This window comes from Ambystoma mexicanum, chromosome 1p, assembly GCF_040938575.1.
Source record: "Ambystoma mexicanum isolate Mex_15411 chromosome 1p, UKY_AmexF1_1, whole genome shotgun sequence".
In the NCBI taxonomy this organism is placed as follows: Eukaryota; Metazoa; Chordata; class Amphibia; order Caudata; family Ambystomatidae; genus Ambystoma; species Ambystoma mexicanum.
Window position 1 is genome coordinate 96198615 of NC_090921.1, and position 24977 is coordinate 96223591.

Below are 24977 nucleotides of genomic sequence, written 5' to 3' on the forward strand. Positions count from 1 at the left end.
GCAAGGGAAGGGGTAAAGGGAAAAAGTGGGGGGGCAAGGGGAGGGGAAAATGCAGTAGATGGGATAATCAAATAAACAAGATGAGTAAAAAAACGGCCAGCTGGTGGCAAGTGCAGGGTGAGTACAGACATAAGTGCTGGTGAGGGGACTGTAGGGATACAGAAAACAGTCCCCAGGTGTAGTGGTTGCCAGGGAGGCAGTGCAGGCGTGCAACTGGCAGGGCTTGGGCCTGAGAACAGAAGGGTGGCCAGGAAACAAGCGCAGTCTCAGTATCAGCCAGGAATTCAGCAGGGGAGAGGGGAGAGAAAGCAGAAGCAAAGAGGAAGGTTTTTAGGTGCTTCCGGAACCGAAGATGGTTCTCCTCAAGTTTCAGGGAGGCAGGGAGGCTGTTCCAGAGGGAAGCCCCAGCCGAAGAGAGAGATCTACCACCAACTCATTGCTTGGAGAAGCAACTGACCCTGAGGGAGTTGGAGGTGGATGAGTGAAGTGCTCGAGAAGGAGGATATTTAGGAAGAGAGAGTTGAAGGTATTGAGGCCTCACAGTTTATGTGGATGGGTGCTCCTATCATGTGGATAGCAAAGGGGAAAAAGAACTTGTGGCTGGCATTGGAATTGCCTGGGTAAATGATACCCCGGAAACCTCCACTGGTTATAAAATAGGATCCCGAAGTAGTCATGTTGCAGAGTTGATGGCCGTTCATCAAGCCATCCTCACTGCAGTGCACCCCCAACTCAATGAACTGGTCATAATCACTGACTCTGATTATGTCAGGAATGGGTTTGTGGAGCACCTGATTAACAGGAAGAATCGAGGCATGCTTTGTGTCGACAACAAATTCCTAATGCATGCCAAATTGATCCAGTCAATCAACGATCTGGTGTCCTCCAATGAGATGACCATCATTACAAGATAGAGTGGCCAGATAAGACTGGGAATCACCTGGCTGACCAGCTGCCTAAAACCGGAGCTCTGCAGGGGGATTTCATGGAAATTGAATCCCTGGTGGGGGAGATCCAGATGGCAGCTGTCACCAGGTCACAAACTCGGATTAACAGCAAACTCTCAACAGCCCAGTGGAGTAAAGATACCCCAGATGTAGATTTGATCACTGCACAGAAAGAGGACCCGATCATTGGGAAATGTTATCGGCACATGAAAACCCTGTAACCCTGTAAGCTTTCAGCTAACAGAGTCTGATTGTGTTAAGAATTGGGGTTTGCGGGCTCAATAGGGCCGAAAGACTTCATCTACGGGTTAGGGCGACTGGGAGTGTGGGAGTTACTGGCCAGTGTATGTGCACGCAGCCACAGTCTATTTAAATCGTCCCTGGCCCTGCGCTGTTGGTGATTGTTGGTTGGAGGCACGGGCCGAAGCGAGTCGGCGTTCGAGTGGTCTGGGCCTGGGCTGCAGTGGTGAGCATATACCGAGGCAGCAGAGCTGATACTGGTGGGTGACTCATCCCTCACGGCAGACGGATCAAGAGATGGCATTGTAATTGCTCAACGCGGCATTCATCATTGATTGGGGTGGTGCCATCGGGCCTCCCACGCCACAATTAAGTGATCAGGGAAAGGTGGTGGTAATCTTGGCCCTGAAGGCACATTGCCTAACATCTGCGGACATTTGAATCAAGTGATTGTTAAAGTATATGTGTTAACTATTGGCATCCTAGAATCCGGTGGACTATTGCCGCCACGTGTGTTTTCGCAGCAGTGTGTCCTCATGAACTTGTCCATGCCCGCGTTGCAATCTGTGTAAAGAGGACCATTTTCAGAACTTGTTGAATGTTTCTTGTGTTGAACTGAAGTAAGGGATGCTACGTGTTGTTTGTGGCTGCTTACTCTTGTCAATATCTCCTAGTAGGAGTTATATATGTGTTACTGGCCAATGGTTCAAAAAATGCATTCCTGTGAGAACATCTCTGCTCAGTGGTAGGCAAGAGGTATCAGAACACTTATGGGTATCCTTACCACATTTATATGTATATGTCTATGTCATTTCATGTTGTGTGCCAAGGCTGTTCTCGGGAGATTTCTGTAAACACATCATCTGCTTTGTTTGTTGCTGGTTAGGAATAATGAAGTGTGTGATACTTGATTACCAGGGGCAATATCCTAATTAGGAAGGGTGTTGTCCTATGTCAGGAATATGTGCAGGAGGTATTTCTCAGGTACAAGATGGTTTGTTATGCCATATAAGGTTTTTCCTGTTCTTCCCCATACTCTCCAATTCAAGTACCCTAACCCGCTTTCTGGTTACCCTAAACACCCCCTACCTATTCACAGCTTCTCCCTAACCCTCTTCCCCTAATGGGCTGTCTTGTGGTTCCCTGTAGATTGAACATTCAGGAGCCCGTGCCAACCAAGGTGGGAGGGGTCAACGTCATTTGGCGTCCATGGTTAGGAAGGAGTTATGAGATACTGACATATTGTACTGGTAAAGAGGATCGCCGGGTGTTGTTGAAGTTTTCCAAGATGTGCTGGATCCAAGACGGTTTGTCTTGGATGGTTGTTGGTAAGGAGAGCCCTATCTGGCTGTGACCAGTGGGTGGGACCTACCTCATTCCAAAGTCTGATGTTGAAGCACGCCCATGATGCGGCCACTGCCGGTCATCGTGAATTTCATACAACATTGGAAATGTTGTTCATTGGCCAGGACCACGACACTTACCTAAAGGGGTGTCTTGAGTGTGCTCAATTTCAACCCGGTCCATTCACACACAGAGCTCCCCTACAAAAATTGGGAATGACACTGCCTTGATCAGATTTGCAAGTCTATTTCATCGGGCCAGTGATTCACTACTCTAATGGAAACAAGTACATGCTGACTGTGACATGCTTGTTCACTAAGTGGGTAGAATTTCTCCCAGCACCAAATTGTAAGGTCGGGGACAGCTGCTGCACAAATGATCAACCACATCTTCTCTCGTTTCAGCCTCCCGCAAAGGATACAGTGGGACCGAGGAAGCCATTTTACCAGTGAGGGGATGGCAAAGATGTGGGAGATTCTGGGGGTAAAAAGAAAACTCCACATTGCCTACCACCAGGCCTCAAGCGGGGGGATAGATATATACAACAAAACAATTGCGAGTATCTTAACAATCTGGATCCAGTTGGGACATCTAATTGCCGCTTGTCCTGATGGCTACTAGGTCTACACCATCTTCTGCAACAAAGATGTCTCCATTTGAGCTCATGAACGGATGAAAAATGGTGTTACCACAGCATCTGCTCTATAAGACTCAGGAGCAGACACTGATAAATGCGTCCACTACTCATGAGTACATTTAAAATTTAAGGAATCACCTCCAGCATGTTTTTGCTTATGCGCAGCGCAATTTAGAAACGTTGGCTGAAGCAACGAAGACCTACTATGATCTAAAGACCAGCAAGGAAGAGTATGAAGTAGGTGACAAGGTTTACCTGTACAATTTTCAAAGGAATCAGGCCAAGGAGTGGACAGTTCTCCCATCATGGTCTGGTGCCTTTGAAATTGTAGATAAAATATAACTTGTTACTTACAAGATCTGCGTCCCAAAAGGAGAACAGGCAGAAGAAAATTTGGTCTACATCAATCAGTTGAAAAGCTGTCACCCCAGACATGCTTTACGACTGATTAAAGACCGAAAGGAAAGTCGAGCAGAGGAATCTTCTGAAGAATGAAAAGGAGGATGAAAAATCAGATAGAAACTAAGACAAATATATATATATATGTATATATATATATGTATATTCAACAGGGAGTCATTTACTTGGTTTTATTGTACAAATTAAGAAAACAAATAAAATATGTTTTGTGAAATGGTAAAAATGTCAGGTTATAATTGTGTGTTGTTGTTAATTCTTTGTTAACCTTCCAGGGAAAGATGTGTGTAAAAAGTGCTGAAACTCTTTTTCTATCTTTTATTAGAGAACTAACCTCCTTAACCTCCAGCCTGGAGGTGAGAGTGGAGTCTGGTGAGGACCCCAGAGACCTGGAAAGGAAGGAAGAAAGGGGGTGCAGTGCTATATATACCCTCCAATCCAAAGATGGAAGGGGAGGCTGGAGTGCTCTCTCCCAAAAAAAGGAAGACAAGGGGGTGCATTGCCATTCCCCCAACCCAGTGATTGAAGGCGAGACTGGAGTGCACACTCCCTAATGAAGGCAATTATGCCTAATAAAACCCCACTTTTCCCCAACAAAGAGTCATTGTGGAACGGGGGGGCATGTGGGGTGCATTCAAAAAGCCCCTAAGTCCCTTTCACATGAACAGCAGGATTTTAAACCCTGAAACAAATATGGCTTGGCATTACCAAAGTAAAAGCAGCATTTTAATTTACAAAAAAGGAAAAATCAAATATCCCTTTTACATGGAAAACATGATTTTTAAACAGTGACATCAAAACATTGCTGGCACAGGTGTGTGTAAATAAAAGCAGTTAAAATGTGAAAATGTATCACTGCTAACAGAAAAATGTCAGGGAAAATACACAATGTGTGGGTTGACAAAAAGCATTGTATACTAGGTTTCACCTACAAAGCTCCTGTGATATTTGAAAAACTACTTTGTGTTCATGAAAAAAAAATGTCAACCCAAGACAACCCCTTTTGCTGGCTGTGGGAAACTTCATAAGGAAATCTCCTACTCCCAGTCTGGATTTCACATCTTCCATCTAATTACGAACTGCAATAAAGTGTCCTGCTAAAGGTGTCAAAATTCAGTGTTCTCCAGACCTGCTGCCACTGAAGGGATTGACTGCAAGAGAAGTTCCCCTTGGCTAGAGCATGACTAATAAGTGTGAAAATGGAGGCAACAACTTCAAAGAGCAAGCTTCCAACACAAAGGAGACTGATAAAAAAATTAAAACTCTGGGTACAGGCTGACCCAGTGAAAACAAATGGCCGGAAGGCAGGAGGCCATTTGTCCCACATGAAGATTCACAATTAATTTAAAAGGACAATTATCATTTAAGCTTTTTACTCAGAAATCGTAAGGCAGATGGATTTCACCTATTTGCCAATTTCTATGTAATAAATTCATCCACCTGCGAATCAGGGAACTGTAATGACCAGTTAAACTAGGTTTCTGGCTGATATGAACTTGTTCCAAATGTGAGAGTTGGTGACCAGGAGGAGAATAAAATTAGGGATATTTTTTCATTTGTATTTTTAAAATGCTCACACAGCCCAGGGGCATTGAGGAGCTGTTACAGGAATATGTCTCTTAGTTGCATATTTATATCACTCTTAATACCTGGAAGTTATTAAGTGCAGACCCGGGGATCAACCCTGTGTTGCTTCGTGTCGTCTTGTTTCCAAGGCGAGCACGTTGCAACTGAGCTATCCTCCCAGGACAATATTGGTAATACCTTACATATTTATAGCTGTTATGTTTTTATGGAAACAGCAGAAACGTACTACATGATACAGGCTTGGTGGTTGGCTTATCTAATTCTCCATGATTAGCTGAATCAGAAAATATGTTTATTATGACAGTTGCTAGGAAAATATGATGTTGTGGTACATAATTAGTTTTTCCAAAAAATGGAAAGGAGAACAAATGGCGATTACAAATGGGAATTGGAATTGCCATATGTTGCTCCAGGCCCCTAAACCTATCCTAACTTGGAGGCTGGGTTTGGGAGGAGAGAGAAGGGTAACTGTCCAATCCCAGTTGCAGGAATTATTGCAGGGTACCTTACCAAGATTGTAAATTGGTGGTGTCATTGCTGCTATGGAAGGGGTCTTCACTGAGATAAAGGGACATACTGGGACAGACAGACAGATAAGAGACAGACTATCAGGAAGGCTGCTGAAACTTACCATCTGACAGCTGTAAGGAAACACCAGTGGAGATTGCTGAGAGTGGATCTGGGCAGAGCTGTCTATTTCTAGGAAGGCCTCAAAGCTGACTGGGTCCTATGGTGGAGAGCGGGAGGCCATCTTTGAGAGTGAAGTGATCAGACTCCTGCCCTATCTTTCCAGAGTGTCCTGGGATGCAGCTGGCTTTCCTGAACCTTAAACATGTATGTAAAACTGAGCCTGGGAAACCAAAAGGTGGGGGGGTTGCTTTCCTTGAATCCTTTCCCTTTATAGTGGGCAGGGGGCAAAATTGTGTTTAGCCTATTTAACTAAAAATATAAATGTTGTTAATTCCCCATTTGGCAGAACATTACAAGGTGAATTTTGTTAAAATTCAAAATGAACAAATATCACTTCGCAGTATGCACTGAACCCTATAGCCTATAATTTCATTGGGTAATCATTTTTGTCCTGCTGACCATGACTTCTTTAAGGATGAGGGGTGTCTGTTCTTAAATCAGTCCAACCTTTCAGTCGGAAAATCCAAAATTCCCCGAATCATTCCTAGTTTTCTGTCGCACTTCCCCAATACAGACGAAAGTGGGGGAAGGAGAGGGCTGAAAAACAAACCGCTAAATCACCATGTGTTGATTTTAAACCAAAAGTGTGGGCAAAATCATAATTGCCATATGTATTTCTACCAATCTTCAAATCATTCTGCTAGCCTTTTAAGCCTGCAGGAAAATCAAAATCGCACAACACTACATGATAATTGCTTTCGTTATTGATCAGTGTAATTATTTCTTGAAATGAAATTTGCAGAACGTGAAGGATTGTGATTGTTTTCTTTTCAATGCCCTTTTGTTATTTGTTTATTCTGAGAGAAGTTGATTGCGTTGTGCCATGGATAAAGAGGTGTTTGACATTTTTGTGGTCATTTCTATTACTTTTAATTTAAATGAATACCAATATATTTCCTGTTCACCGGCCTGGTTCTTGGTTCATTGTTAGCTCTGGGGAGAGTGATCCAAGGGGCATGATATGTGTCTGAGATGGGGCTGTTAAACTGTTTGTTGCGTCACACCTTAAGTGGGGAAGGAAGGAAATGCCTGAGTTGATGGTTGTTTATCCTGTTACAGAATTTTGGGGAAGTTTCTATCAACAGGGTGGTGGTAGGGCTTGGTAAGAGACAGTAATGCCTCAAACCCACCTATGAAAGGCCAGTACGATTGTCTACAAGTCAATCACCTGTTTGGCTCACCTATGAAATGCTTATAGGACAGCACAGCTGACAGCCCAGTAAGGCAGGGCCTTCATGAAAGGCCAGCAGGTCCGGAGAAGAGTCAGTTGCAAGTCTGGCAGCCTGCGCCTCGTTCTTTATCTTGCTGACAGTTTTGATCCATCAGATCGAGGCTCATCCTCTTTACTCCAATTTCATTGGCTGAAACGGTAGTAATGGTATGGGTTGCTTCTTGATCCGTGTTCACTTGCCACAGTAGAGTTGATTTCACAGGGTCAGCGCTGTGATGCGCCGTGTGTAACGGTTAAAAGGATGTGCCGTGACCTTAGGAGGTTTGAGTTCTGAACCAGCCCATGGCAGAAATTACTGTTTAGATTTGCTAGATATTCATCCAACATCTCAAGTCTGGGAGCGCATTAAATCACGTACTATGTACCCCCCTTAAAAAGGGAGGTTTGGTAACCAGCCAAGTGGCCCGTCGTCAGGCTTACCCAGTGCCAGTGGTACAGGAAAACGAGCCGGGGCTCATCATGGGGACGTGACCTAAGGGTGGGTCACCTGCTGGCTCATTAGGCCATACCCCCTTGACGAGCTCCAGCTTAATGGGATACAGGGGACTCCTGGGGGAGAGGGTGCTGATCTCTTAATCTATTAACTAAAGGGGTGACTGGCGGGGGTCAGTGCCACATGTTTTCAGCCTTAATGGGGCTGCAGCCCCTCACCAGGCGTGTCTTAGCTAAAAAGATGCCTGGTGAGGGGCTGCAGCCCCATTAAGGCTGAAAAAGTGAGGCTGCTGGAAGCCAAGGCCTTTTTTGCTAAAGCCTGAAGCTCCTGTGAACGAGTGCCAGCTTCAGGTGGCCTCATCTTTCTTCTATAGTCGTGACACAGGTCCACATGATTCTCTTGATTAAAGGGATGCTCGCAGTTGCTGGCATCATCATTATAGAGAAAAGGTATTTTTTCTGAAGCCTGAAGCTCTGGCACATGAGCAAGAGCTTTAGGCTTTAGAAAAAAGCCTCGTTGTAGCGGTCGCGGCTGCCAGCGGACCCCATCAGGGCCCTGCCTCAGAAACATATTTCCGAGCCTTCTGTGGCTCTGTCTAAGGTAGTCACGGCCCACTTAAACCCCCAGGTTTACTTCTGAGAAAGCTTCTGGGGCAGAAGCACGCTTCCCGGGGACTGCGCTTTTCCTACACACCTACCTGCCTGCCTGCCTGCCTCGTTATTCTACATTTTAAAGAAAGGGGGCGATGGTCTATTCAGAAAACTTGCCGAATAAAAATATTCGTTGGCGTCATTAGGGCGGCGGCTTTTACGATTCGTTTCTGCAATATTTGACCTTTTTTAAACCAGCTGGTCTTGAATCTTGATTCATTTTAAGGGAAAGCGACAGCTAGAAGCCTCCGGGGCCTCCACTTTTTAACTCCGAAAGCTGGGAGGCGCTGGGCGTCTTGTCAGTGGCTCCTCATTTCATCCGGCCTGCGCCTTTAAGGGAAGGCTGGGGTCCGCCCCTCGGGTTTGTGAATGGGACCTTCCCTTCTTTCTTCTAAGCCGCGGCAGTGATAAGAAACCCGAGCAGCTTATCGGCTTTTGAATGGGGCTGGAGACGGGGAGGTGGGGTCACGTGACGAGATTACCCTGGGAAGAGCTACGTGCAGCCAGTGAGAGAGAGGACAGCGCGGGCTCTTTACTGCACACCCACCCTGCTGCCTGATCCCTGCCCTGGCTCTTCCCTGAGGGGTACTGCGAGAAATCACGGGAGTGCTAGGAGGCGCCCCTCAGCAACGGCACGTCCAACTTTGCGCCAGGTAGGGGACGCCAGCTTTAAGGCGCTTGCTTTTCTGGGCTAAGAGATCGCACGAGAGCCGCATTGTCCCGTGACCGGTATGAGTAGTTCACGCAGCTCTGGTTTGTTCAGAATTGCATTCTGGTACTTGTAGTTTAATCAGTCATAGTTCACAGGAAAATATTGCGTAAAAGCCAGCATTTGGCAACCTGTAATCTAGAGCGTGACGTCCTGCAGCAAGAGGGCGTGCTGTCTTTGCCCTCTAGGCTGTATTGCCAGAGCATGACTCATTTGAGAGATGGGTAAACTTGATAACCACTCCCTGCTCCTGAGTGGAGAGCAAGTAAGTTGCTCTTACCATTGATTGCTTGTAGTGTAAAGTGCGGCACTATAAATCCCAGAATGCACCGGGAAGTCCGTCCTGGCTGAGCTACTTGCGCCCGGTGTGGGCATCTTGCTACCCGTGCACTCGGGCAGAATTTTCAAACTTGTCCTTTCAGAAAATTCTTCTTCTGGCACATGAGGTCTTAAGGGTGGGAGGGGAGGGGCGCGGGTGGCTCTGGAACGAAGCCTGATTGGAAGTTGTGTTTTTTGAGTATGGGGGCGACTGGCATGGAGGGTTCCCAGAAGGAGCTGGGTTGGCAAGAAGCGAACCGAGCCCCTAAAGTTGTGCAGTTCTCGTGCTTTAGTACTTGACGGAGATCTAGAAGCGGGCGAATTGTGCGGTGGGTGGGGGAGGGCGACGAAGACACTAATGACCAAAGGTAGAGCTGGAGACCATGGTGCGTCAGTGTGCCCGCATCTTGTCTCTCGCCCAAGCCTGTTTTCCTGGGCTTGACACGCAGAGAGCGAAGGTCGTCTTCTGAGAGCCCTGGGCAGAGCTCTCGCCGCCCAGTGATCTCAACTGGGCTCCTGTGGGTTCCAGGAGGGGCGGTGTGTGGGTGTGATTTGCGCACCGCCTTTATGGTGTTGCGCAGCAGAATATATCGCGCTGTAAATGCGCCGAACAGCAGGAGTCAATATTTGCCAGGCTCTCCACCTGGCTGCGCGCAGCGTTGTCAAAATTAGAAATCTCTGCGCCCGCCTGCTTTTTAAACACCTCTACTTTCCCTGTAACTTTTAATAGGCAGTACAGATTGCATTCTGGGCAATATTTCCTATTCGGAAGAATACCTCAGTGTGTTGTGCTGGTGGTGTTTGTTTTTCTTTTTTTAAATATATAAGCTGCTGACCTGTTCCTCGCAGGCATCATTTTATCTGGGCCTTGGGCAAATGACACATGCGCCCAGAAAAAGGCGTGTGGTCAGTTTCTGTTATGAACTAGCGCCCATCATGCGCTCTGTGGTGTCTAGGTGCTATGGACCGCTTGTAAGCGGGATAACTCGTTAAGTTTCTTTACCCATCTTCTCAACAGGCTCATTCACCCATCGAGCTATTTAGCTAACCCAACGTGTGTGCCCAGGCCGCCCGCTTGTTTTCTTCTTTCTGTGCATTGCCATGGCAACGCAGATGCATGTTTCACCTTTAATGCCTCGGGAGTGTCCCTTCCGTGGAAATTGAGTTTTATTTATAGCTCCTTCCATGCGCTGCCTAAACTCTGTGCGCTCGAGAGAGGTGATTTTTTAATACTGAAGGCACCGGGGTGTGAACACTTTAAAATCGGAGCCATTCGTGGCGTTGGGCCTCAGTCCGTTCAGTTATTGCACCTCTGAGGATGGCGGTGCCAATCGAGATGGGCATTTTCTGCCTGTTAAAAGGAAGAGCTGGTGCAGGTGCCAATGGGCGCGCAATAGGGCCTGGGTGTGGTCAGACTGTTGGGGGGGTAATACTCCTATAATTAAGTTAGTACCCCCACCCCCAGTCACATAGCGCTGCAACTAATGTAAACAGCCTGTTTCATGGCTACTCTTTAGTTAGAAACCCACCCCCGCCAACAACTTAGTCTCTAGCTTTACACCGCCTAACGCTGTAATGATGCTGTCTCTATATTTGAACCGACTCCCTCCCTCCCCCCCTTCGTTTTATCGGAACCAACCCGCGTCTCTGGACTGCCTCCAATCCGCCTCGAGCATTCTGGAAAGTGTTGGCGCCCCAGACGTGGCCCGGCCTCCCCCCTGCACGCGAGGCCCCCGAAAGTTGCCTTTTTGTTGGTCCAGGTCCTAGGTCTTAACCTTCACCCCCAGGTGACTTTGTTTTTTTTCAACGCCCCGTTGTCCGTGTTTTGTATCCCCAGTTTGAAGTGGACTGATAAGATATGCCCGCACGTGCTAGATCGGAGGGTTAAGGCCCTGTTGCTGAGATGTGTGTGTGTAACCCACAGCCCTTTATCTCCGGAAGGTCACTTCAGCCTTTCACCCCCTCCATGTTTGCTAAAATCCAAGAGAGAGGTGTGTGCTGGTTATACACTATAACCTTGATAACAATTAAGCATTAGTTGTGGCAACTGGATGTTCATTTAATTATCTCCAGCTCTTTTACATGCTGTCTAATGCGACGTTTTAGATGAGGGTTTAAATGTCCATTATACCGAATTGTGGGCTACAATGGAACCGCGGTAAATACAAGTGAGGGTGACTTGAGATAAGGGGGGTGGAGGGCTAAGCACCCACCCCTTCTCCCGCCGCTGTAATGGACCTTTTATTTGATATTAAAAGCGTGCACCTTTTAAATGCGGTGAACACCCGCGGTATCGCTGGCCGGGGCACTCTTGGCTTCCGCTCTCCCAAGTTCATACTCGGGCTGGTGGCGGCCCTGCTTCCATGGGACCAACAGCACAGCAGCACCGTTTTCATTTTTACCCAGAGCCGCTCGTGCCCCTGTGTCGCATGAAAAGGCAATCGTGTGGACTTTAGAGAACAGGGCCTCTACACTTCCCACACACGTGTGACAGGGCGGGCGGGGATTCCACCCCAAGGGGCAATACAAAATAAAAAATAAAGTTGTGCATTTTGAATCGCACTTTCTGTGAAGAATTGGGTAAAAAAAAACAGTTTTCAATTGGCTTTTTAAGATCACTCCAATCTAAAAATGCAAATGGTGTAAGACACCAACCGTGCAAAGCAGCATTTCCATGATGCCTTTGCCCGCGATATATGCCAGTATACACATTTTCAAACCGGATGTGCCCATACATTTCCATGCTGGCTGCACCAATATATGCAAGAATGTCTATATAAGAACATACTTGTGTTTGCTTTGCACGTTACGCCAGTAATAAGGATGTCCGTACTGGCTCTGCCAATATATGGCAGTACCCCCACATAAAAACAAACTCCTGTTGGCTTTGCCTTTAAACATGCCATGCCACTACAGGAAATCGTGTTTAAGCTGGCTCTGAAGTAGACCAGTCTAGCCACACAAGTACACCTATGCGTGCTTCATCCTTGAGGCGCAGTAAAAAATGCTTGCCACAGTGAAATGGCCAGACTGGCTACACTGAAATGCCAGTCTAGATGCAAACGGCCAGAGGCCCTTCCCTGGATCGGAGCTCTCCTTCTCGATTATGATTATCTGGATGGCTGGTTGCTGCAACTTGAGTGATGCACAGGCTCTGAGGCCAAGGTTTCCAAATAGTATGATTATAAACAAAGTGTGGATCATCCTCAACCTGTGCCAGCAGTATAAATGGACACAATGTCACATCTGTTGGTGTGTGTTAAGATGTATTGCAAAGTATCAGCCTACACATGTTTCGACCCAATGGGGCCTTCCTCAGGGCTCATGCTTGCTCAAAATATAATAAATGATGACCAAGTACAAACGGATGTATGCATGGTAATACATACATTAAAATGTGTGGAATGATTCATCCCAATCCATAACAAGATGGGCATTGACACCCAAAAGGGGTTGCAAACAGGGCAAGTTCAATATCAAAAACAACATGGCAGGGCACGATAAAAGACCAGAACAGAAAAGGTTTTAAACCATACGTTTTGCAGAGATCTCGCACATGGTTTGGCAGGAGAACGGGAGGATGACGGGGGGGAAAAAAACAAGGGGAGACCAAGAAAAATAAGCAATGCTTAGTTGACAGGCATGATGATCTAACTTTCGACAGACCTCCAAATATTGGTGCGCTCAAAATAAATTCCTGATATTTCAATGCGACTCGGGATTATAGATACAGTAACCAATTGGAGCCACTGCTCAACCCAGACCTGTCACTGTACATGTCTTCACCACAAAAGTGCTAAATATTCTATATTAGTTCATTGAATATGGAATATCTGGGGCTGGACCCCTTAATCACCTTTACCCAAGCATGCCAACCACCTGAAGAACAAGTGCATGTTTTGTACGTAAAGCGAGTGTATTGTACAACTATCCGGGGATGGTGCTTTAGAACCAAAATGACCCAAGTCTCAACAAACCACCTCAGTTCGCATCTTGCATCCATTTTTGCAACAGTTAAAACACTCCAGATACTTTATTACAAACCACCCACACATGCAAGCAAAATAAATTGTTTTTCGTAGTATAACTTGTTCTCTATATAGTACTTAACAGATTTAGACACACTATTTTTTTTTTTTTTTGGTATTACTACTGCCCCATGAAAATCTCAGTGGTTATGCTTGAATTCAAATCTCTGACCTGAAGGGTGAGAGTGAGTGCTTACCTTATTAAACCAACAAAGTCCTTTTATGCTTTTAAAAAATAAATTGTATTTTCTAAAGTAGGGTTGTCTTCTTGTCACTATAGCAGTGAGTGGGTAAGACTTGGAAGAGCAGCAATTAGTTGTGGAGGAAAGCTGCACCGTGCAAAATGACTGGTTTATCGAAAGGGAATTTGGTAAAGATCCTGGTATGAGAATACACAAATGGATGACTCTCCTTGAGCCCACAATCAATGTAACTTGTGTACTGTGAGCACAAATGTTTTTCGCAGAGCAAATGTTTCATGTTGGGCCTTTGTCGGGGCAATAACTGCATGTTCACTGTGGGGTGCATTTAAGGCCCTAAACAGAAATCCCCTCCACCTGAAACATCGCATTTAAACCCCGTCACCAAAAACGGCAGTGCTTTGCTTTCCCTTTCACATGAGTGGCAAGCATTGGAATACTGCAACCCAAAAATGGCCCTGCGTTTTCCGTTTTCATTTCACCTGAATGACATGAAGTTGAACACTGCATCCAAACACGGCCCTGCATGCTTTCATTTAATCTAGGGGTGTACCGAACTTCGGCTTCGCTTAAGTATTCGGCCGAATTCCGGCTGAAAAAAAGCTATTCGGCTCCGGACTTGAAGGCAGGGGCTCAGGGACTTCAAGGAAGCCAAGTCTGGCTAAAAACTTAACTGGGAGGTGAGTTCCTCCTGCACCCACTACCAAGAACCAACTGACAACTTCAAAGGGGGTAATACAAATCTCTGGTCACCGGCTGAGGGGGATAAAGCACCACTCCCACAGAGAGGGACAGATCTTCCCAATTGACATTAAAGGACTGATTCAATTTTTAGGCATTTTTGTAGCAATTAAAATGAGAAATAATTTTCATTTAATGTCATTTCCAGGCAGTTTTTAAGAGCTATAGTGCATTTTCCTAGGACTTCAGGGACTGAAATGACCAGTTAAGACTAGTTTCTGGCTGCTCTGAAGATGTGACAATTATAAGACTTGATGGAAAGATGGAAGGTGAAATTAGGAACATGCTTTATCATTTGCAGAGTCATAACTGTTCTACATTGTATGAACATGACAAAAAATGTGCCAAAGGGCCATGCTACCTCGGGGGCTAATAGAATTATGAAGTTATGGGACATAACTGGTTCTTGTCAAAAAGTGGCCAAGAAAACAAAGAAGGGTAATAAAATGCGAATAGACGGATGGTGTTCTCTTCGCTTGAACCAATCATGCAGGGGGAGGAGAGAGGAACGGTAAACTGTCCTATCCAAGGGGTAGGAGTAATTAGGGAGTACTCTCCCCCCACCCCCCAGACTGTAAAGTGAGTGATGTAATTTGGGCTATATAAGGGGGACTGTACTAAGTCAGAGGAGATTAAAAAAAAATAGAATCCGGGGAGACCGGAGAAGGAGGACAGAGAGGAGGTAGCTGAACCAAACCATCTTTGAGAGTGCAGTGACCAGATCCCTTGCCCAGATGTCCAGAGTGTCCTGAGATCCAGCTGGCTTTCCAGAATTCCAAACCAAGGCTTGCTTTGTAAGTAGCAAATAACTCCAGCCCTAAATTGCATAAGCCCTTCCTTTTGTAGCATTTCACCCATTGAAAACCTGACATTGCTATTGTAATTCAGTCGCCTTCCCATAGAAGAAGCTGTGTTTAGCCTGTGTATGTTCGCATATTCCTTTTGGTAAACCTCTCAGTGTCTATGTAAATCCTTAATATATTTTTTTAGTAAATCAATTAATCCCCGTTGAAATTCACAGTATAAGTTGGTTAAAATTCGAATTAACCACCTTTTCCCTGGTGTCTTTCTTTAATAATTAGTCATTAAAGTGTTGCCTCAAAGAATTCATCTCCTTTTAACTGAAAACCGAGTTTCTGTGTATTGTGTGCATCACCCCACACATTCCCATTGGCCTATGACCTATTAAAACCTCAAACCATAGTCCCATTGAGAGCAATGCCTTTTGCCTAGAAGTCTTATCTGGTATGTGTCCCTGTCATTGAAAATAGATTTTCCTATTCTGAGCCCTACCCTTTCCGTGAGCTGCCTGTCCTTGTAAATCTAGTGTAAAATGAATTTCCATTTGCCACTGTATTTTCCCTTTATTTTTTTGCATTTGTTTCCTCCCAAAACCACTTTTCCTACTTTTATTCTTATTGTTGCCCTGGTGTGCTGATTAGTAGCCTCTAAGCTTCCCTATCTCCTCAAGTGTAGCAACAAAAATGTCCTTTCATTCGGTCCTCTAGCAGTTGTGAGTAAGAATCAAAATCCCTTTCTGCCATTTTGCTCCAAAAACGGGTTTTCACTTTCTTTGCTGGCTTCCCATCTTGCGGTGGTGGGCTTTACCCCAAATCCAAATGTTCTCTCTATTCCCTACCCCTTCCTACTGCCTCCCATTCAAAGGATTCAAGTTGGCTGATATTTGGGGGTGAGTGTTGCAGCGGGGAGTGCTAAACCATTGGGGTTATCTCTTTCTAAAATTGCTCTTTTTCTGTGTTGCCATTAAAGATTGTGAGAATTGTAATGGGGTATCTTAACCTAATTGTTTTGTAGAGATTAGTGCATTGTGTTACCACAGCATAAGTGGCTGTGAAATGAAGGTGCATGCTGAGTGGGAAAATGACACACTAATTGCTTTCATTTAAATCCATTTTCTTTCATTGTTTCCTTCATTCTTACTAGAAGACAATGTTGCAGGGTGGCGTGGAGGCCAGGAAGGACCCAGGTATTGGGGGTGGAATGGGGCGAGGGGTGACGGTGAGTATGGGAGAGTGTGCAGAAAAAGGAGCAGGGCAGAGAGGGAGCATAGTTCCACTGGGCAGAAGGGTCAAGGAGGCTTCCGGTAGATTCTCCTCCTGCTCCCCTAACCTGGACATGACAATATTGTCTATAGATTGTTTTGTGAAGGCTTGGGTGGGGGGGCAGGTGTTGATGATGTGGCAGGCAGGGTTGGCATACGGGCGTGGAGGGGGGTGTAGTAAATTGGCACGTAAGTGACTTGGTCTGTGGAGCACCACTTGGGCCGAATGACGGCCACTTTTCTGGGTCATTGGGTCAGTCTGTCCCTAGTGTCATGGCCCACCAGAGGGCACTGGGGCCCGGTTGCCTGCGTTAGGCTAGACCAGATCATGGAGGGCAGACGCGTGCCAAGCTTGTGGGTGCACGTTAACGACCCTTCCAGGGCAATCGCTGATCACTGGGCCTGTGAGGCTCCATCTGAAGGCGCAGGGCTTGGGCTCCCGCAGCCCTGCGTGCCAGGCCGGGCCTCCGCCGGGCACCGTGCCCTGTGAACGCCGCGCCCGTGCCAGTCATCTCCGCTATCGCAGCGGCCGGCGATTTTTCGCTTTCTGTGCCGAGATGCGGGGGTTTGTTTCTAAGCTGCCCTGGCACGGCGAGGCTCGGCTTCCCGGGGGTGCCTGGCGCCAGCCTGCCGTCTCATGGCGCTGGAAAGGGCGGGTCCACCGCCGCTGTGCGGGGGGGGGGGGTGCAACGGGGCGCCCCTGAGGATACGGCCGGTCGAACTTGCCAACCCTGCGGGAAGGGTTGGGCTGGGGCACCAGTTCGGGCGGCAATGGAAAGTGGACCACGGCTGCTTTTCTGACAAACTGAGTAGGGACTACGGCGGAAATATTTTGTGAAATATGTTGAAAATTGTTCATTTTAAATGTGTTCATTAGCACTTGTCAAAGCTGCTCGCTGTTTATAACCCTTAACGGGCCCGCACTAGCACGCGGGGCACCGCACTGAGGGCATTGCCCTATAGGCCAGTCTGAGCGGGCTTGCAGGGATCCGTGCGGGAAGAGGGTTAGCCCTGCTGGCTGAGGGCTCAGGCTGCAAGAGCTATGCAACCCGAGGGCTAGCTCTGATGCCTCGCCTGCAAGAGCTATGCAACCCGAGGGCTAGCTCTGATGCCTCCGCCTGCAAGAGCTATGCAACCCGAGGGCTAGCTCTGATGCCTCCGCCTGCAAGAGCTATGCAACCCTCGGCCTGCAAGAGCTATGCAACCCGAGGGCTAGCTCTGATGCCTCCGCCTGCAAGAGCTATGCAACCCGGGGGCTAGCTCTGATGCCTGATGCCTCCGCCTGCAAGAGCTATGCAACCCGGGGGCTAGCTCTGATGCCTGATGCCTCCGCCTGCAAGAGCTATGCAACCCGGGGGCTAGCTCTGCTGCCTGATGCCTCCGCCTGCAAGAGCTATGCAACCCGGGGGCTAGCTCTGATGCCTGATGCCTCCGCCTGGAAGAGCTATGCAACCCGGGGGCTAGCTCTGATGCCTGATGCCTCCGCCTGCAAGAGCTATGCAACCCGAGGGCTAGCTCTGATGCCTCGCCTGCAAGAGCTATGCAACTCGAGGGCTAGCTCTGCTGTCTCCGCCTGCAAGAGCTATGCAACCCGAGGGCTAGCTCTGCTGCCTGATGGCTTCCTCCTGCAAGAGCTATGCAACCCGAGGGCTAGCGCTGCTGCCTGATGCCTCCGCCTGCAAGAGCTATGCAACCCGAGGGCTAGCTCTGATGCCTCCGCCTGCAAGAGCTATGCAGCCCGAGGTCTAGCTCTGATGCCTCCGCCTGCAAGAGCTATGCAGCCCGAGGGCTAGCTCTGATGCCTCCGCCTGCAAGAGCTATGCAGCCCGAGGGCTAGCTCTGATGCCTCCGCCTGCAAGAGCTATGCAGCCCGCGGGCTAGCTCTGCTGCCTCAACTGCAAGAGCTATGCAACCCGAGGGCTAGCCCTGCTGCCTGATGGCTTCCTCCTGCAAGAGCTATGCAACCCGAGGGCTAGCTCTGCTGCCTGATGGCTTCCTCCTGCAAGAGCTATGCAACCCGAGGGCTAGCGCTGCTGCCTGATGCCTCCGCCTGCAAGAGCTATGCAACCCGAGGGCTAGCTCTGATGCCTCCGCCTGCAAGAGCTATGCAGCCCGAGGGCTAGCTCTGATGCCTCCGCCTGCAAGAGCTATGCAGCCCGAGGGCTAGCTCTGCTGCCTCGACTGCAAGAGCTATGCAACCCGGGGGCTAGCTCTGATGCCTGATGCCTCCGCCTGCAAGAGCTATGCAACCCGGGGGCTAGCTCTGATGCCTCCGCCTGCAAGAGCTATGCAACCCGAGCGCTAGCTCTGATGCCTCGCCTGCAAGAGCTATGCAACCCGAGGGCTAGCTCTGCTGCCTGATGGCTTCCTCCTGCAAGAGCTATGCAACCCGGGGGCTAGCTCTGATGCCTCCGCCTGCAAGAGCTGTGCAACCCGGGGGCTAGCTCTGATGCCTGATGCCTCCGCCTGCAAGAGCTATGCAACCCGAGGGCTAGCTCTGATGCCTCGCCTGCAAGAGCTATGCAACCCGAGGTCTAGCTCTGCTGCCTGATGGCTTCCTCCTGCAAGAGCTATGCAACCCGAGGGCTAGCTCTGATGCCTCCGCCTGCAAGAGCTATGCAACCCGGGGGCTAGCTCTGATGCCTGATGCCTCCGCCTGCAAGAGCTATGCAACCCGGGGGCTAGTTCTGATGCCTGATGCCTCCGCCTGCAAGAGCTATGCAACCCGGGGGCTAGCTCTGATGCCTGATGCCTCCGCCTGCAAGAGCTATGCAGCCCGAGGGCTAGCCCTGCTGGCTCCGCCTGCAAGAGCTATGCAACCCGAGGGCTAGCCCTGCTGGCTGATGGCTCCGCCTGCTAGAGCTATGCAACCCGAGGGCTAGCTCTGCTGTCCCCGCCTGCAAGAGCTATGCAACCCGAGGTCTAGCTCTGCTGCCTGATGGCTTCCTCCTGCAAGAGCTATGCAACCCGAGGGCTAGCTCTGATGCCTCCGCCTGCAAGAGCTATGCAACCCGGGGGCTAGCTCTGATGCCTGATGCCTCCGCCTGCAAGAGCTATGCAACCCGGGGGCTAGTTCTGATGCCTGATGCCTCCGCCTGCAAGAGCTATGCAACCCGGGGGCTAGCTCTGATGCCTGATGCCTCCGCCTGCAAGAGCTATGCAGCCCGAGGGCTAGCCCTGCTGGCTCCGCCTGCAAGAGCTATGCAACCCGAGGGCTAGCCCTGCTGGCTGATGGCTCCGCCTGCTAGAGCTATGCAACCCGAGGGCTAGCTCTGCTGTCCCCGCCTGCAAGAGCTATGCAACTCGAGGGCTAGCTCTGCTGGCTGAGGGCTCAGGCTGCAAGAGCTATGCAGCCCGAGGGCTAGCTCTGCAGCCTCCGCCTGCAAGAGCTATGCAGCCCGAGGGCTAGCCCTGCTGGCTGATGGCTCCGCCTGCTAGAGCTATGCAACCCGAGGGCTAGCTCTGCTGGCTGAGGGCTCAGGCTGCAAGAGCTATGCAGCCCGAGGGCTAGCTCTGCAGCCTCCTCCTGCAAGAGCTATGCAGCCCGAGGGCTAGCTCTGCAGCCTCCGCCTGCAAGAGCTATGCAGCCCGAGGGCTAGCTCTGAGGGCTCCGCCTGCAAGAGCTATGCAGCCCGAGGGCTAGCTCTGATGGCTGAGGGCCCCGCCTGCAAGAGCTATGCAGCCCGAGGGCTAGCTCTGCTGGCTCTGCTTGCAGGAGCTATGCAGCCCGAGGGCTAGCTCTGCTGGCTCTGCTTGCAGGAGCTATGCAGCCCGAGGGCTAGCTCTGCTGGCTGAGGGCTCCGCCTGCAAGAGCTATGCAGCCCGAGGGCTAGCTCTGCTGGCTCTGCTTGCAGGAGCTATGCAGCCCGAGGGCTAGCTCTGCTGGCTCTGCTTGCAGGAGCTATGCAGCCCGAGGGCTAGCTCTGCTGGCTCTGCTTGCAGGAGCTATGCAGCCCGAGGGCTAGCTCTGCTGGCTGAGGGCTCCGCCTGCAAGAGCTATGCAGCCCGAGGGCTAGCTCTGCTGGCTCTGCTTGCAGGAGCTATGCAGCCCGAGGGCTAGCTCTGCTGGCTCTGCTTGCAGGAGCTATGTAGTTTAAGGGGAGCTCTGCTGGCTGAGCCTGTGAATTGAGGGAGTTTACTGTCATGGCGCCGGCTCTTTAGGTCCAGGCCCCCACAGGAGCTTTCTGCGATTGCCCACTCTGCCTCTTGTTGGCTGCCTGCCAGCCCCCCAAGCGCACTGCAGTAGGCACTTGACCTTCATCGGCACGCTGTTGGTATGGGCCTGCTGCCAGCTCACTGAAGGCACGAGGCGCTAGATAAGATGTCATACCAGCCCCCACGTGGGCAGTGACTGCTTTGTAGTGCTCTAGGGGGTGGTTCTGATTCCTCCCCAGCCCTACCGGTCTTCCAGGGGGCATTGCATGTGTGTAGCACGTGACTGGAGCTTGGGGGCTCTCCAGGCCAGGCGAATCTATTCTGGTCCTGGGCACATGAGCAATACTCATCCTCTCCACGTGCTTTGCTTTTCCATAGGGAGGAAGCTGTGTCTGTCGAGGGATCGCGATAGGGTTTCTAAAAGTAGCTCCTGGAGGAACTAAAAGGCGCTAACAGCGTCTGTATATGTAGCGCATTACAAATGTAACTTTAAAATCCATGCAGCGTCTGTGAGGAATTCGACCATCTGCACCTCGTCTGGGCTTTTTGAAATTTTTTATTTGATGGGAGATCAACCTCAAGAAAATGTGTGGGGCTAAACCGCACACATTTTCCTATGCTCACTGGACGACATACACATAGACCCGTGTGCTCTGGGTGGACCCAGCGTACAGGCACATGCCCCCTCTGTTGTATTTAGTTGGGATATGACCGCCAGGCGTACACAATACATCTCCAGAAGAGGAGGACAAAACCTTCCCCCTGCCATGGCCAGACTGGTTAACTAACAAAGGCTCTATGATCCGCCCTGCTCTTTAGTTGAGCCCTGCAGCTGGTGGCAGCAATTCACATACCAATTGGCAGGTAATTCAAGCAGACCCACATGGGGCCTGGCTGCAGAGTTTAACCAAGGAGACGGGGAAACCCCAACAACCTTTCAAATGCAACTGAGTCAACCTGAAGCCATCACCCGTCCTCTGTATCGATGACCCTGAATTGTCATGTGTGGGACTGCGTGTTCGCGGTAGTTCAGCCTGCAGGGGGACCGCATTCAAAAGGTGGTTTGCAGGAGCGAGCGAGTCTGGTCTCGCCGTCACTTCAATGGAGACCTTCTGCTTTAATCGGGAACCACAGAGAGCTCAATTAACCAGAGAGACCCTTTGATCCACAATAGATGGGAAGATGGGTAGGACTTAGTATTACATATTTTCACCCCTTTACCTTTTATGTTGCAAAGCACTCTTGGCTATGATCTCATGCATACAGGAGTTTGTTGGTTGGGACCCCAGGATTGGTTCATTAAGGTAGGCTTGGCTGTGTCCCATTTTGGTTTTAAAGGGTTGAGCCCCTCTTTTGCAGACCATCTGAAGACTTTGCAAGGAGTAGCAAAAAGAGGTCAGCATTGGACATTGACTGAAGGTACAGTCCGAATTGCATCTTCCGTCAGTGATGGAAGGCCAGGACCTCCAAGAGAGAAACGCGATCCCTCCCCTAAACATCTACCAAATACAGAGGACTCTCCAGCGGCTCCAGAACCGGTACCCAACCAGCACAGGGCATGCCCTGCTAGGCTCTGCAGCAAGCTTCCTAAGTAGGAACTGCCAGAAGGTCTCTGACCCAACATCCAAGGACACAGCAGCTGCCTGTAACACTCCTCAGCTTTAGTCCGTCCACCCTAAAGGACAACATAATCCCATTGAAGAAGCTGGGAGAAGTTCCTCGACCTGCATCTACCGCTGTCTGCCTTAAAGGACATTTTTGAGCCACTTGAGTTTCTCGAGCTGCAACCGACTGCAAAGCTGACTGTTGTCAAGCCTCAGTTGCTTAAAGACATCTGAGACGTCTTGACCAGGGCTTCAGAACCGCCAATCAGCACTGAGACCATGATTCCTGACCCACAAGCCGCCATGTACACCAGCCTGCAACCCTTTGTCCAGCTTTGCCTGCCCAATACCACAAGCTGACTCCTGTCTTGAGCTCTGTCACAGAAGCCTGCAAAGTGCCCTGAAGCCAGCTCCACCCTGTGGAGCACCAAGAACACATACAGCACAAAGCACATTGTGGTTCTGGCCCCCTGGTCCTTCTGCAAGGTCCCTAGTGACATTTTACGACCCATTGCTCCCTTTGTGCTGAAACCAAGTATCCTTGGACTACTGCGAGAGTGCATCCTCTTTCCTTCTCGAAAATGTCTGTCCTCTGCATTCCTTTACAAGGTGGGTTCTATTTCGTAATATTGCTAGAACTGTCTGTTGTGACAATAATAAAGTAGATTTTTATATACAGCCTTGACTGCACAGTCCCTTTTTGTTATTGGGTAATCATTTTATTTTTGCTGTGTTGCAACTAACCAACGAGCCACAACATTTCGGAGATGAGCCTTTCGTTCGTCCACATTACCAAAATTGGACAAGGAGGTTTTTTAATTTGCTTGTGTTTCCAATCTGTTCGCATCCCTTCTGGTGTACTGTAGGTGTGGGGCTGATTAATGGTTTAGAAACCGATATTCATGCCTGGACAACTGGTATCCAGCAAGTTAATTTGTCCCTGTCCCCTTTTCCATCCAGTATTTAGGTGTTTTAGTGTCATCTAGACCTCGCCAGACGTAGTCCTGCACAAATGGGGGGTAGGGAGGAGGCGGTGGGGGGGAACCTTTTTGGTGTCTAGAATAAATATATACTCGCAATCGCATGCACATCACCTGACTTTAATGTATTGTAAATCCCAAAAGGCACACAGGATTATTTTGTGTTAATATTGCAACACTTAGATATAAATCTAAACTGTAGTTATAAATGTGATTTGGATGCAAATTTATGGGAACCAGAAAGGATTTAGAGTAGTAGCGTGTCAAGACTCTTGACTGAGGTGGCCCACGTGGGGCACTGACTTATGCAGGGGTGGCCTGAAATATGAGCGCGCATGCGCGCACATACACACAAATGACAGTGGGCAGGAGTGGTTGGGAGCAGTGCTCCTCTACTTTGTTAAATTTAAGTGTTACCATTCCTATACTTTTATATTAAAAAGAAACCGTTCCGGAATAATTTTGTTTTAAAATAAAAGTGTAGGAAGAATTTGAAACTTGCACTGCACTGAACGTTCCCTTAAACAGCAGGTGTGTTTGTTTGGGGGGTTTGGATTGTGCACGGGAGGTGGTGATGGGGTCCGTGAGGAGCTGGGGCACGTCAGCAGGTAACATAGTTCCACTACTTCTTTTTGCACACTTCCAACACTGCACAATGATCATTGTTTAGGACAATGGGGTGGCACCTGAGGTGGTGTATAAGATTCCGGGATAGCGCGTGGCACCACATGCCACTCCCTGGACACACCTCTGGATTACAGCAGAGGACCTGAAAAAGAAATACTATAAACCTGGCCACCCCCGACTCTTGGTTGCAGGGCGGGGTGGCGGAACCCCCGCACAGCTGAAACTTTGCCAAATGACCCAGGGAACCCAAGCAGCGACGGCTCAAGGTGCGCTGAGGGCGTGTGGCCATGGAAGGGCGCCTTGCCTCCAGCTCAGTGTCATGTACTTAAATATCGGTCTGGCCCAGAGCCTCTTAAAGAATCCCACTGCCCGGCGCAATTCCTTAATGGGCGCTTAGCCAGACCGATGGTAGTGTATGTGACATTAAGCCAGTCCTTAAACACGCTTACAAGAACAGCAGGTGGCTGATACCTGTTCTTGATAATTTGAATGACAAGTATCAGTCGAACAACTGAACTGAGCCCTCTGCTGTTCTGCATTTGTGGTGGGTTGGCTATAATGCTGTCAGAATGCAAGACTACATGAATGTCTGATAAAGGTGCTCGTTAGGATTGCACTCCGTAGCAGATTTAAGGGAACGAGATTCTTCGGCGTGGCTGACGGATTGCCCTGGGTAGGCTGTCGCGAGTGCAACAATGTTTTTATTTGTCTGTTTCTTAAGCACCGAAGCCTGTAGGGATCGGGGCGCAGAGAGGACAGATCAAATAACAGGTGAAAATGGAAGACCGGGGGTAGTGGTCCATAAGGCGGATATAACTGCCTAGGATAATAGAAAAGTCTTGGATGCCTTTTTGAAGGCCGACAGATTTCCTTCACAACTAATGTATTTCGGTAGTTTGTTCCATGCTACAGCAGCCTATACCAGGTACAACCTTTCTTTTTCTTAGACTGTCTGAATCTAGGGCATGTCAGTCACATAGAATCAGTCCTAGTGAGTTCTGAACAGTGATGCATGCTTTCAAATATCTAGGAGCATCTCTGAACAAACTCTTGTGGGTCATGGTGTTGATTTTAAATTCTCTTCTGGTTTCCACAGGAAGCCAGTGCAATTCTCTTCTGTATAGTGATGTATGCTCGTGTTTCGGAACATTTTTGATGACTCCAACTGCATCATTTTGCAGGATCTGCAGTTTTTTAACAAAGGATTTACTGGCTCCACCCAATAAGGCATTGCAGTAATCCAGCCTTGGCATGACCACGGCTCTGATCAAGGTAACACAGGTTTTGTCTGAAATGTAAGGCTTTACCAGGCGTATGAGCCTTAGATAGTACTATACATTTTTTATGACATTTTCAATTTAAGCATCCGCGTTGAGG

At 48.9% G+C, this 24977-nt stretch overlaps 1 protein-coding gene across 3 annotated transcripts in view; it reads left to right on the forward strand.

Moving 5' to 3' along the window:
* Positions 1-8552: 8552 nt before the first annotated feature.
* C1PH17orf114 (chromosome 1p C17orf114 homolog) overlaps positions 8553-24977 on the forward strand; it is a 174408-nt gene continuing 157983 nt past the window's right edge. Inside the window, exon 1 of one of the 3 annotated variants that reach the window (XM_069644147.1) lies at positions 8553-8829. The gene's annotated coding sequence lies outside the window, so the exon portion shown is untranslated. The remainder of the gene's footprint in view (positions 8830-24977) is intronic. The other 2 variants (XM_069644133.1, XM_069644124.1) reach the window with 2 other exon arrangements.